Source organism: Callithrix jacchus, chromosome 7 (genome assembly GCF_049354715.1).
Source record: "Callithrix jacchus isolate 240 chromosome 7, calJac240_pri, whole genome shotgun sequence".
NCBI classification, from domain to species: Eukaryota; Metazoa; Chordata; class Mammalia; order Primates; family Cebidae; genus Callithrix; species Callithrix jacchus.
The window spans coordinates 2351502-2366242 of NC_133508.1; the positions used below are offsets into that span (position 1 = coordinate 2351502).

At 49.4% G+C, this 14741-nt stretch overlaps 1 protein-coding gene across 2 annotated transcripts in view; it reads right to left on the reverse strand.

The window, feature by feature from the left end:
* Nucleotides 1-14741, reverse strand: part of PROSER2 (proline and serine rich 2) — a 100042-nt gene that overhangs the window by 64742 nt on the left and 20559 nt on the right. The gene's annotated exons all lie outside the window — the stretch shown is intronic.

Consider the following 14741-nt stretch of genomic DNA (forward strand, 5'->3'; position numbering starts at 1 on the left):
ATTAGCTAATGAGATAAGCGCCCGCTCCAGCTTCCTGTCTCTGGTTAGAATCGGTCTCCCAGCCTTGCTAGTCATTTCCGGCAGTTGTTCCTTCTTGGGCGATGATAAATATGAATGCCTTGAATCTGCCATTCCTTCTTCGGGCCTGGGATTCTGTTAAGAGTGGCGTTTTCTTGTTTTCTACTCTGCCTTTCTTAGTGCGGAAACATTTTTCTTTTTTTCTCTTTGTTTTTGAGACGGAGTCTCGCTCTGTAGCCCAGGCTGGAGAGCGAGGGCGTGATCTTGGCTCACTGCCACCTCGGCTTCCTGGGTTCAAGTGAGTCTCCCGCCTCAGTCTCCCAAGTAGCTGGGATTACAGGCGCCCACTACCAGGCCCAGCTAATTTTTTGTATTATTAGTAGAGATGGGTTTCAACATGTTGGCCAGGCTGGTCTCAAACTCCTGACTTCAAGTGATCCATCTGCCTCCACCTCCCAAGGTGCTGGGACTACAGGTTTCAGCCACTGCACCCGGCTCATTTTTGTTTTTTATAACACATTTGTAGGTCTAGTTTGTTCTTTTTTTTTTGGAAACAGGGTCTTGCTTTGTTGCACAGGCTGGAGTGCAGTGGCGCAATCTTGGCTCACTGCAGCCTTGAACTCCTGGGCTCAAGCAATCCTCCCACATCAGCCTCCCAAGTAGCTGGGTCTACAGGTGTGCACCAGCACCGCCTGGCTAATTTTTAAATTTTGTGTTTTTTGTAGAGGCAGTTTCTTGATACGTTGCTTAGTCTGGTCTTGAACTCCTAGGTTCAAGTGAACCTCCTGCTTCGGCCTCCCAAAGTGCTGGGATGACAGGTGTGAACTGCCACGCTCAGCCCTAGGTCTAGTTTTTAATGCAAACCTTCACTTTTCTTCCTCTGACTGCTGTAAAGAGAATGAGAAGCCTGCCAGCAGAGCCCAATCCTAGAATCCAAAGCTCTGTGTGGTTTCTTTTTATGTGTTTGCTCTTGAGAGTCCTTAACGTGCGCTTCTGAGGGGTGCCGGGTCCCTGAGGTTCTACACCGTATTTTGTATGTAGCAGAGAATGTGACTTTTTTCCTGGATAAAATGTCATAACTTACATCAGGTTTTCAAAAGAGCATACTAAAATAATTGTTAAAACATTCAGTTTCACCATTCTGGGGTTAGCCGCTTTGAGACACTCTGGGTGTCTGAGTGTCCTCACACATGGTAACATCAAAGGTCATTATATGGCTGGGTGCGGTGGCTCACGCCTGTAATCCCAGCACTTTGGGAGGCCAAGACAGGTGGATCTCTTGAGCTCAGGAGCCTGAGACCAACCAGCCTGGACAACATGGTGAGACCCTGTTTCATCAAAAAAACTACCTGGGTGTCAGGGTTCATACCTGTGGTCCCAGATCACTTTATCCTGGGGGCTGGAGGTTGCAGTGAGCTGTGATAGTGGCACTGTATTTCCTCCAGCCTGGGCAACAGAGTGAGACGCCGTCACAGAAACACACTCACACACGAAATACAAAGCAAAGGTAGTTTGGGGGAAAGGGTGGGAGTGGCGAGGCCTTGCTGCTGATTGGTTGGGGTGGAGATGAAATCATAGGGGTCAGAGCTGACGTCCCACCTGGACCTCCCAAAGTGCTGGGATTACAGGTTGAGCCACTGCACCTGGCCTCGCCTCCTCCTTACTGCACACATGCAAACACTGGTTTCTCAGAATGGTAGATGATCTGCCTGAAGTCACACAGCGTCACAGTGCCAGTGCTGGGACTAAACCCACGCCTTTCCATTCTCTATCCAGTGTTCTTTTCACTCTCAACCTTCACCCAACAAGAGGTCGCTAGCACTCCAGAACATTCCACGCCCCAAATTTTCTCTTTTGTAGAACGCACCGATTTATTTTCTCTAATGGAAGCAATTTCATTCCAGGTAGTAAGTGCCTAACTCATGTTCAGTCGCTGAAAAGAAACGCTGCAAGCCGTTTGCGGGGCCTGTGTGTATTCACTGGAGGGATCTCCTCATCCCTCCCCACCCACAGAGGGCGCGTTTGTGCCGATCACGAGCTGCAGGCTGCAGGCGTTGCACTGAGTCATGGCTGTGCGTTCCCGCCCCCCATTTCCCCCAGGATTTCAGAGGCCTTGAAGACAAGGATCCTCCATGCTTCTCTCTCTGAGAGAAGCTCAAAGGCTGTGGAGAATGGCAGATGTTTGTGAAATTATCGCTGAATACAAATTCCAGTACAGTTTTAAGACAATGTCCTGGAGCCACTCCTGTGGGCCATGGTACATAAGCTCAAAAGCCTTCCAGGGCCAGGCAGGTAATACACATGAAAGACGCAAGGTAGGGGTAGGGCCAGAGGGGTGGTGGAAACAGTGGAAAACTGGGAAGTTCATGTCCCATCACATTAAAACATTTAGAAAGTCCACCAGGTGCAGTGGCTGAGGCCTGTGACCCCAGTGGTTTGGGAGGCCAAGGCGGGAGGAGGACTGCTTAAGCTCTGGAGTTCAAGACGAGCTTGGGCAACATAGTGAGATCCCATGTCTATAAAATTTGTTTTAAATTAGCTGGGCATGGTGGTGCACGTCTATAGTCCCAGCTACTATAGGGGCTGAGGTGGAAGGATCGCTTGAGTCCTGGAGGTTGAGGCTGCAGTGAGCTATGATCACACCACTGCACTCCAGCCTGGGTGACAGAGTCAGACCTCAACCTTAAATTTTTAAAAAAGCTCTCAAGCAGCCAAATATCCAGCTATGGAGGCAAGAAAATGTTGGCCAGGCATGGTGGCTCACGCCTGTAATCCTAGTGCTTTAGGAGCCTGAGGTGGGTAGATCACCTGAGGTCAGGAGTTCAAGGCCAGCCTGACCAACATGGAGAAACTCCGTCTCTACTAAAAATACAAAATTAGCTGGGCATGGTGGCGCATGCCTGTAGTCCCAGCTACTCGGGAGGCTGAGGCAGGAGAATCACTTGAACCAAGGAGGCAGAGGTTGTGGTGAGCTGAGATACCACCATTGCACTCCAGCCTGGGCGACGAGAGCAAAACTCCATCTCAGAAAAAAAAAAGTTAATAAGTTAATTCCAAATAGTCAAACTAGTTTTGAAGTACAGCTCTTTTTTTTTTTTTTGGAGACATGGTCTCATTCCGTTGCCAGGCCGGAGTGCAGTGGTGAAATCATAGCTCACTGCAGCCTCCAACTCCTGAGCTCAAGTGATACTCTTGCCTCAGCCTCCCCAGAAGGTGGAACCAGAGGCGTGCCACCACACCTGGCTAATTTTTTCTGCAGAGATGGGCGCTCCCTATGCTGCCCAGGTCGGTCTCAAACTCCTTGGCTCAAGTGATCCTCCCCACTTGGCCTCCCAAAGGGCTGGGATTACAGGTGTGAACCAGGCCTCAGCTCTTCTCTTGAATTCACTGAGCCATGGTAGAAATGGACAGGAGCCCAGCACCTGAGCACCAGATGATTTCCCTGAAATGGGATGAAATTCCCTTCAGCAACTCTCAGTCATGGCCTGAGCCCACCTGCATCCCCCACTGAACCTCACTTTGGTGTGATCTGCCGTATAGGATACTTATGCGTGTGCATACATTGGGTGGGGAGGGGAGGGAGTTCTCTGCCAAGTTTAATCTGACTTCATGACTAGATTAGGGATCTACCTTGGAAGTTGAGAGACTGAGCGTTTTACGGCCTTGCTAACCCTCACTCCTACACAAACACAGCGATGACAGACCTGTAGAACCGGCTACATAATTTGTGGGCCCAGCGCAAAATGAATACGCTGAGTCACTTGTTCAAAATTGATCACTGGCCGGGTGCAGCAGCTCATGCCTGTAGTCCAAGCACTTTGGGAGGCCAAGGCAAGAGGATCACTGGAGGCCAGGAGTTCAAGCCCAGCCTGGGAAACGTGGTAAGACCCCATCTCTAAAAAACTGAAAAAACTAGCCAGGTGGGGTGGTATGCGTCTATAGTCTCAGCTACTTGGGAGGCTGAGGCGGGAAAATAGCCTGGGAAGTCGGGCTGTAGTGAGTTGTGATTGTGCCACTGCACTCTAGCCTGGGTTTAGAGCAAGACCCTGTCTTTAAAAAACAAACAAACAAAATAATTGATTACTTCAAGATGACAACAGCAGACCATTAAACCAAGCTTCAGGCCCTGTGACTGCGTGGCTCACAAGCCCCTGAAAGCCACCCTTAGAAGCTGTAGTGCCCCTGCAGGGCTAAGACTGAAGAGGAATTCTCTTAGGTAATGATCCTAGATGACTAACGAGTCTTCATTAACCTCTAGTTATCATTAAGCCTTTTCTCAACTGGCTTTGCTGGAGACTTCCCTCCCTCAGGAAGCTCTGACCTCAGGCTCTGCCATTTATTATTATTATTATTATTATTATTATTATTATTAGACGGAGTCTTGCTCTTGTCGCCCAGGCTGGAGTGCAATGGCACGATCTCGGCTCACTGCAACCTCCGCCTCCTAGGTTTAGGCAGATTCTCCTGCCTCAGCCTCCAGAGTAGCTGGGACAACAGGTGCCCACCACCATGCCCGGCTATTTTTTTTTTAATTTTAGTAGAGACAGGGTTTCACCGTGTTGGCCAGGCCAGGAGCCTCAAACTCCCGACCTCAGGTGATCTGCCCGCCTCAGCCCGCCAAAGTGCTGCTGCCATTATTCTTGTTAGTTTGCCCCGCGCTGGGGATGACCAGGGGAGGCATGGCTCGGGGGTCACAGTTCCCCTGCTCTGGCATCACTTCTCCCAACTGGCTCCTCTGGGAGGCTCACAGCCTTCCTGGCTCCTGCTGGTTGTAGGACAGTGGGGAGTGACACTGGAATGTTCTCATTCCAGAAGTGGGAGGGAGAAGGACTCTGGGCAAACCCCCCAAGGCCTGCAGGAATTCCTGGCGCAAGTATCTTTAGTCAGAAGCCTCTTGCGTTTTCTCCAGTTCATCCTTGTTGGCTTAGTGGGCTCTGGAGTGTGGATGGGGGTGACCCAGCTGGGTGGTGCGGGTGCCAGCCCTTCAGTGCTCCTGGGAGCCCTGGCCTGGCCCTGCGGCCTCCCTGGTCCTGGTATCAGACAGACCCACCGACGCCATTGGCCCAGCCTGCCTTCCTCTTCCCATCCTGGTTCCCATATTTGCTGGTTTCTGATCAACACGGGTGGTGAGCATTTGTACCAAGCCTTAGGGTTGTGAGAGGAAAATAAATCTCGGGCCCGTAATCACTAAAGGTAACAGTTAGGCTGGGAACTGCAGTCAGGCAAACCTGCCTCTCATTTATTCCTAAATAAGGTAGTTACAAAAAAAATTTTTTTTTGAGATGAAGTTTCACTCTTGTTACCCAGGCTGAAGTGCAATGGCGCGATCTTGACTCACCGCAACCTCCGCCTCCTGGGTTCAGGCAATTCTCCTGCCTCAGCCTCCCGAGTAGCTGGGATTACAGGCACATGCCACCATGCCCAGCTAATTTTTTGTATTTTTAGTAGAGACGGGGTTTCACCTTGTTGACTAGGATGGTCTCGATCTCTTGACCTCATGATCCACCTGCCTTGGCCTCCCAAAGTGCTGGGATTACAGGTGTGAGCCACCATGCTGGGCTGAATATTTTCTTTTAAAAAAGAGCTACATATCTCTTTCACAATTTGCCCACTAGGAAATTCCTTGTGGGCCCTGAGATCTTTACCCTGAACCATTACTGTAATTTTATTCATAAACGAGGTAGCTACAAAGATATTGTGTGTGTGTGTGTGTGTGTGTGTGTGTGTGTGTGTGTGTGTGTATTTTTTTTTTTCTTGAGATGGTCTTGCTCTGTCACCCAGGCTGGAGTGCAGTGGTATGATTGTGGCTCACTGCCTCCTGGGTTCAAGTGATTCTCCTGCCTTAGCCTCCCCAGTAGTTAGGATTACAGGCACCCGCCACCATGCTTGGCGAATTTTTGTATTTTTAGTAGAGACAGGGTTTCACCATTTTGGCCAGGCTGGTCTCAAACTCCTGACCTCAAGTGATCCACCTGCCTTGACCTCCCAAAGTGCTGGGATTACAGGCGTGAGCCACCATGCCTGGCCTCCTTTAAATATTGAAGTCCTCAAAATCATCTGTGGAGAAAGGCACAGACCTGCTTTCTGAGTGCATGTCCTTAACCTTAATAAAATAAACATGTCGACTGATTGAGACCTGTCTCAGACACTTTTTCATTTACAGGCTGCACCCAGGGCCGCATGTACACTGGGGGGCTTCGTTTCTCCTTCCTCAGGTTCCCAAGAAGTCACCAGCATCTGAGCAGCACTCGCCTCATTCCTGGATGAACAGTTTTCCCCCAGCCCTTCTCAATGGATCACCAAGATGCACCCTGACCCCAAGGGGCAACCCCCTTCCTTCTGAGGAGTTAGGGAATGTGGGGCGGGATAGGTGCTGTGGAGTCTCCGGGGGTATACACAGTACACACAATGCCAAACCACCACTTCAAGGGGCAGGTCTCTGCAGCTGTCTCTGCGCTCCAGAGGTGACCTTGAACCCTGAGAAGCCCAAGACGACACATGGGACAATGAGAACCTGAGAGCCGTAGGGATACCTGGGTTGGTCCTACCTGGCAGGCAGAGTATGGTCCCCTGAAGATGCCCATGTCCAAATTCCTGAAACCTGTGAGTGGGTTGACTGACTCGGCCGAAGGATCTTTGCATACAGGATTAAGTGACGGCTGGTGAGCTGGGGGCTGCCTGGATTAGCCAGGTGAGTTCAATGGAATTACCAGCATCTTTGCACGAGGGAAGCAGAGAACGAGAGAACAAGAGGCTGTGAGTGATGAGAGCACTGGCTGGGAACACAGCCCAAAACCACCTGGGCAGCGCAGGGGGCTGGAAGAGGCGAGGAAACAGGTTCTTCTCTGGAGCTTCTAGAAGGATCGAAGCCCCTCCAACACCTCGATTTTAGCCCATTTGGGGACCCATTTTGGATTTCTCTTTTTTGAGATCAGGTCTTGCTCTGTTGCCCAGGCTGGACAGGAGTGAGCCACTGGACCCGGTTGGCTTTCAAATATTTAAAAGACAGTTTAAAGCAGCGGGATGCTTTAATCAGTTGAAATCACCTGTGGAAGCCCAACATAAAACAGAGGAAAGGGGAGATTCATTGGTGAAGCCGGGGACCCGCTGCCCAGTAGAGCAGGCAGGAGCGGCACTGGCAGAGGTGGGGCTGAGGTGTCTGGGAGGATGCCAAGGGCAACATCAACCCAGCCTGTGTGAGAAATCAAAACATCGTTTAAAAAACAAATAAGCTCAATGGGCTAGGATCACTACTCCCTTATTAAAAGCAACTTCAGGACTAGACAAAACAAACTCAGAACTGGAAGAGGATTATGAAACGTGAATTTGTGCTGTACAGCAAAGTTTTTTTCCTTGCTCACTTCTACATAGAGCAAAATGAAAGCGTGTGTGTGTGTATTTTTTCTCTCCTTAGTACTGCTATACTAAGCATCAAGGAGGAGCTTGTTAAAAATACAAATTCCAGCGGGCGCAGTGGCTCACGCCTGTATCCAGCACTTTGGGAGGCCAAGGTGGGTGGATCACAAGGCCAAGAGATCAAGACTATCCTGGCTAACATGGTGAAACCCCGTCTCTACCAAAAATACAAGAATTAGCTGGGCGTGGTGGCATGCGCCTGTAGTCCCAACAATTTGGGAGGCTGAGGCAGGAGAATTGTTTGAACCCAGGAGGTGAAGGTTGCAGTGAGCCGAGATCGCACCACTGCACTCCAGCCTGGAGACAGACCAAGACTCAGTCTCAAATAAATAAATAAAATAAGGCCGGGTGTGGTGGCTCACGCCTGTAATCCCAGCACTTTGGGAGGCCGAGGCGGGTGGATCACAAGGTCAAGAGATCGAGACCATCCTGGTCAACATGGTGAAACCCCGTCTCTACTAAAGATACAAAAAATTAGCTGGGTACGGTGGCGAGTGCCTGTAATCCCAGCTACTCAGGAGGCTGAGGCAGGAGAATTGCCTGAACCCAGGAGGCGGAGGTTGCAGTGAGCCGAGATCACACCATTGCCCTCCAGCCTGGGTAACAAGAGCGAAACTCTGTCTCAAAAAAAATAAAAATAAAAATGGGCTGGTCCGAGTGCAGTGGTGTTTACAACTAATTGATCACAACCAGTTACAGATTTCTTTGTTCCTTCTCCACTCCCACTGCTTCACTTGACTAGCCTTTAAAAAAAAAAATAAAAATAAATAAAAAATAAATAAATAAAAATAAAAATGGAAATTCCTGTATTCCTCCAACCCGGAGATTCTACTGCAGCAGAGCGGGCCTGGGTTATTCCAGGTGGTTCTAATATGACTCGTTCCAGAGAGAAGTTTTGACAAGCCCCGAGGCTCGTATTAGAGCTGCCCAAGTGAAGACAGGCAAATTCCGGGGACTTAATACCACTTTTGTTTTCTGCAATGCCTTCCCTCCACAGTTTATGAGGTGAATACATAATCGTTCTCTAATCACAATAAAAATAATTATCGTTGGCCAGGCGCGGTGGCTCACGCCTGTAATCCCAGCACTTTGGGAGGCCAAGGCGGGCGGATCATGAGGTCAAGAGATCGAGACCATCCTGACCAACATGATGAAACCCCGTCTCTAATAAAAAATACAAAAATCAGCTGAGCGTGATGGTGTGCGCCTGTAATCCCAGCTACTCGGGAGGCTGAGGCAGGAGAATTGCTTGAACCCAGGAGGCAGAGATTTCAGTGAGCCGAGATCGTGCCATTGCACTCCGGCCTGGCACCTGGTGACAGAGTAAGAATCTGTCTCAAAAAAACAAACAAAAAATAATTATTGTTAGTGTTGTGTAGAGTTATGTGGTGTTAGCTCTCGACATATTGTAATCCAATTAAATCATTTATTTCTAAAATTAATAAGCCCTCTGTTTCCTCTGCCTGTTTCAAATTGCTTGAGGAACGCTGGGTGTGGTGGCTCACGCCTGTAATCTCAACACTTTGGGAGGCTGAGCAGGGAGGGTTGCTTTCATTCAAAAGTTTGAGACTTGGGCAACAGTAAAATTCTGTCTCTAAAAAGTGAAAAAAAAAAAAAAAAACGGGTTGGGTATGGTGGCAGATGCCTGCAGTCCTAGCTACTCAGGTTTACGGTCCTAGCTACTGAGGTTTGGAGATCATTTGAGTCTCGGAGGTGGAGGCTGCAGGGAGCTGCGATCATGACACTGTACTCCAGCCTGGGCAACAGAGCCAGACCATCTCCAAAATAAATACATGAATACAAATCCATATTGCTTGAGGAGTCACAGGTTCACATATTTCTCTGCTCTCAGAATAGGTGAAGTTGAGAGAAGGTGGGATTTCTTCGCTTGTCCTTCGACTATTCCAGGGTCCTTTGACTCCTCCCATTGCTCCTTCTCGTCCTCCCGAAGCCCACCCTGCTCAGAGCAGCCAGAACTCGGCCACGGGGCACCAGGCTGCCGGGACACATTCTGAGTCTGCAGCAAGTCGCTCCCGTCCTGGTAGTAAGCCTTGGCTTCTCCAGCTTATGCGCGCTGCCTCACACTGCTCATCCTCTCCAGCCTGGGAGCTCTCTTTGCTCTGCGCCTTCTCTGGCTCCTCTTGGTGTCAGTCCCCTGCATCTGGGCGGAGAGTGGGGGAGGTGGGGAAACTCCGTGTTGCCGGCTACATGGAGGGGACCAGCTGGTGTTCCAGAGCTGACCCTCTGGGCAAAGGCCCCAGGCTCATGACGTTCCCTCCTCTGAGCAGGTGCAGCTCTGTACCAGGGTGTAAGCTTGGCTGAAGCAGCAGGTGGGGCCTGTCTCTGTATTCCTCCATCGCTGTCTCTCAGAACCAGGTGCACCTGGGCAGGGCACACACCACACTGCCCCCAGCCTTGCTGCCCCCCAGCTTTGCTCCCCCAGCCTTGCTGCCCCCCAGCCTTGCTGCCCCCCAGCTTTGCCCCCCCAGCCTTGCTGTCCCCCAGCCTTGCTGCACCCCCAGCCTTGCTCCTCCCCCAGGTTTGCTCCCCCAGCCTTGAGGCCTGCCAGCCCTGTCCACGCACTTATCCCCTTTCTCCAAAGTCATTACATTCTGTTGGAATAACTAATTGGGGGAGCTGAGACAGGCCGCACCAGGGCCCTGGTTTCTATGTCAGCAAACCCAAACCCAAGTCAGCATTCAGAGCCACATTCTAGGGCCATCAGAAACTGCCTGCTGCCTGTAACTAGGGACCACGTGCTGGGACACGCATCTCAGGCTCTGCTCCACTGTGATGGATCAGTGCACTCTCCGCTTCTGCGTTCACCCTAGGGAGCTTCTCCCTCAGACCTCAAACCACCTGGAGCCGCCCGATTCGCAATCACTGTTTGCTCAAATAATCTCTTTAATATTTTCACGGGCCTCAGTTTACCTTCTGGTTGTTCCCATGCTAATTCTGGGCTCGCTCCACCTTCTTGGTAGGAAAGAAACTCTATCTCAACAACAAAACAAAACCTGTCGTCTTTTCTAGGCGGGAATCGTTCCTCTTCCTATTCTCCAGGTGGGAAAGAAGAAGAGAAAACCAAATGCAAATCCAAACCAAGAAACTGAAACGACCTCCAAATATCCACCTCACCTCAAACAAGTGGCCACTGTTACTCACCAGTTCCAGCTATTGGAGGACTGCCGGCCATCAGGCTATCACACCACCATATTCTCCAGTCATTGCAGCAAAAGATCAGCTAGGAGGTGAGGTTTTGCAAAGAATACTCAGAGGACTCCACCCTTCCTCCTTGATTATTTGGACTAGACTTGCAATTAAAGGCTAAAAATATGCCATTGTTTGGCCAATTCACCTCCTATGGACTGAATTGGGTCCTGCCCCAAATTTGTAAGTTGAAGCCCTGAGCCCCCATGTGGCTGTGTCGGAAATGGGGCCTTTCAGGAGATGGTTATGGTTAAATGAGGTCGAAAAGAGTGGAGCCTTGACCCCATAGAACTAGCATCCTTACAAGACGAGGAGATGTCAGTGAACCCTCTACCATGGGAGGACACAGGAGAAGGCGGACATTGGCAACCACGCTGGCACCTTGAGCTTGGACTTTCAGCCTCTAGAACTGGGAGAAAATAAACATCTGTTGTTCTAGTCACCCAGTCTATGTTATTTTGTTTTGACAGCCCAAGCTGACTAAGACGTCCCTCACCTCTGGTTGTCACGGAGAACGTGCCGTGAAATGAGGAAAGAAAGGAGCTTAACTTCTTCCCTTCCCCTGCCAATCCAGTGTTGGAAAAGTAGCCGTGGTAGCTTAAGAATTTAGCATAGAATCAAAAACAATTCTCCCTTTTTCATGATTTGGAATTAATGTATTATTTAGACCCAAAGTTTAGCAACACATTTATATTGTTAATCTTTTTAAAAAATTTATACCTGGCCATTTGAATGTTTAATGAATGAATAAATGAATGTATAGAAATGATGCCATGGACCCCATCATAGAGAAGACCTGTATTTTGCCACCTTTCACCTGATTTTCCCCCAGTGTGGAGGTTAGCTCTATATTTAACCAACCAAGACCCGGCTTGTATGAAGTGTGTGTGTATCGTCTCGACCCTCACCCAAAAGGCAGCACAGCACAATCATCAGGGCTGAAGGGTGACTTTAGTGGGGTTCTGAGAAACTTTATCTTCAAGGACTCCTTCTTCCATTAAAAAAATTAAAAATGGCTGGGTGCAGTGGCTCACACCTGTAATCCCAGCAATTTGGGAGTCCAGGGCAGGTGGATCACAAGGTCAGGAGTTCAAGACCAGCCTGGCCAACATAATGAAACCCCGTCTCTACTAAAGATACAAACAATTACCCAGCTGTGGTTGCGTGTGCCTGTAATCCCAGCTACTCGGGAGGCTGAGGCAGGAGAATTGCTTGAATCTGGGAGGTGGAGGTTGCAGTGAGCCAAGATCACGCCACTGTACTCCAGAATGGGCACCACGGCGAGACTTCATCTCAAAACAAAACAAAACAAAATTAAAAATGATCTTTTGACGACCGCATTCTTCTGATTGGAAAAGAAAGAAACATGAAAACATCTTCATGAGCCCATGAAAGTATCAGGAGCCCTGGGTGCTGTGCCTCAGTGTCTGCGGGGAAGTCTGGGTAGAGGCCAGCTCCCTGCTTCTGGTGCCTGAATCCTGCTTGAAATACTAGCAGGACTTGAAGCAGGAGTGGCCTCAGAAACAGACCTCTCTGACCCGCAACTAGAAAAGGAAGGAAGGGGTTTTATTATTACAGCCCGGGGGTAAGGCTTTCTGTTTTGTCCAAAGGGCCAAGCTCCCCTGACAAAGAGAAGCTCTGCCTTTATACAGGCGTACACTCTCGATATTACATGTGACGGGATCTTAGGTTTACAGCCTTAGAAATTACAAGTGAAAGGGTCTTGGGTTTACAGGTTTAAAAGTCACATATGAAAGGGTTCTGGTCTCCGGGTGGAGGAGTGAGGTGGGGGTTTGATCTTGTTTAAGTAAAAGCAGTGTCTTCTGGAGAGATTCCCCCATATCACGCCTATCTATAGGAAGGTGATTTAGGGCGCAGCCTTTTCTTCTGTTGAAATGCAGTGCAGAGGTCAAGGGGGAGGTGATCCCAGATGCCTGAGTCTCCTTCCTCAGACTCAGGCATCAGGTGTTACCTGTGACATGTGGGGACAATCACTTAGAATCCTTACCTATACAAATGAGAGATATACACAGAAACCAAATACAGAGAAAGCTTCTTAGGAGCCAAACACTTCTTTGAACGGGGTGGGTGAGGCGGGGGGGAAGACTTTGCTGAGCTTCTTCACAATGGAATGTGCTGGAGGAACTTGAAGGTGCCCTGTGGGCGGGGCAGGGAGGGCTGGATTGAAGGAAGGTGATAGAGTTCATCTGCCCTGCTAGAGGCTGGGCGGAACTGGGGGGTTGAGTACAGAAATGTCCAAGGGAGAATCTTATTAAGAGGCTGTCTCCTGTGCCAGGACATCCGGAGTCACACACCCATTGCTCCCTCGAGCTTCCCGAGAGTGGGGTCTTGTCAGGGAAGCTTCCAGGTGCTGATTCTGCTCTGAAATGGCCGTGGGTTTAGAACACATGTGATTGATTGCATCTGAGTTTTGCGAGCAGCTCAGGGCTTGAGAATTCCCCAGAACAGCTCCAGGCAGGAATAAAGCGGGACTCTGGCATCAATTGCAGGGTATGCGGTGTTTAACAATAAACTCACCGGCCCAGATCATCATCCAGGACAATGGGCTCACCTGCGGGGATTTTGCTTTTCTCTCCTAGGGGACGTCTGTCAGTGTCTGGAGACATTTGTGGGTGTCATGGCTGGCGGGGGAGACTCCTGCCAGGCCCGAGGCAGCCCCCACAACAGAAAAGCATCTGGCCTCAAAGGTCCACGGGGCCCAGGTAGAGAAACCCTGCCCCAGAGCCCAGGCGTGAGCCATCAGCGATATGCGCAGGCTGTTCTGAGACCCGCCGGCTCTATTTCAAAAAATAAAAAGCACACAGTTACATTTGTGAACTTCCTTCTGTCCACTGCCTCAGCTGAACTGGCATCTAGCTAACTGCTATGTAAGCCGCCAGACCAGTTACTCTTAGTTTCAGGACTGAAAAGCCGAAATGCTTTTCCCGGCTAAAGAACCAGCAGCGCGTCACGCAGCTCATTTTTCCATCTAGAGATAAATACCTACTGCCCTCTGCTGGAGAATTTTATAACTGCTGCATTGAGAGTTGAGAAAAGGAGTCATCGTTGCAGGTCATTCTAACTTAACAGAATGTCTCTGACCACCGACTCTTTCCTTTGAACATGTGATTACAAGGCTGGGGAGTATACGGCTTATATGACCAATTTCCTTCTTCTGTGGCACCCTATACATTCAGATGTTACTTGATAATGATTAGTTATTCCTGTTCCTTCTCTGTAAGCGCAGAAGTCATGAAACAAGAGCAAAGCTTAATGAGACAAACAATGGAAGCAGATCCTAGGGGGTGCTTTTCAGATGTTTGATTACTTAAGAATTATAGGCCATGGCTGGGCCATGATGGCTTACACCTGTAACTCCCGCACTTTGGGAGGCCAAGGAGGGCTGATCACTGAGGTCGGGAGTTCCAGACCAGCCTGGCCAACATGGTGAAACCCCGTCTCTACTAAAAATACAAAAATTAGTGAGGTATGGTGGTGGGTGGCTGTAATCCCAGCTACTCGGGAGGCTGAGGCAGGAGAACCCCTTGAACTTGGGAGGCGGAGGTTGCAGTGAGCTATTGCTATTGCACTCCAGGCTGGGCAACAGAGCGAGACTGTGTCTTTAAAAAAAAAATCATAGGCCAGGCACAGTGGACAGTGGTTCATGCCTGTAATCTAGCACCCTTGGGAGACTCATTATCAAATCGCTTGAGGTCACCCCAGGAAACAAAGTGACACCCCTGTCTCTACAAAAATTTTAAAATAATTAACTGGGAGTGGTGGCTCACTCCTATAGTCCTAGCTACTCTGGAGGCTGAGTCAGGAGGATCGCTTGAGCCCAGGAGTGTGAGGCTGCAGTGAGCTGTGATTGCACCACTGCTCTCTAGACCGGTGACAGAGTGACACCCTATCTCTAAAATAAAAAATAAATACATAAATAAAATTATGGAATATTTTTTTCTACAAAAATAAAAACATTTTAAAAATATTTTTTAAAAATTTCTTTCACATAATCATTATTATTCTATAGATAAAAATGTATTCTGCTGGCCAGGTGAGGTGGCTCATGCCTGTAATCCCAGCACTTTGGGAGGCCGGGA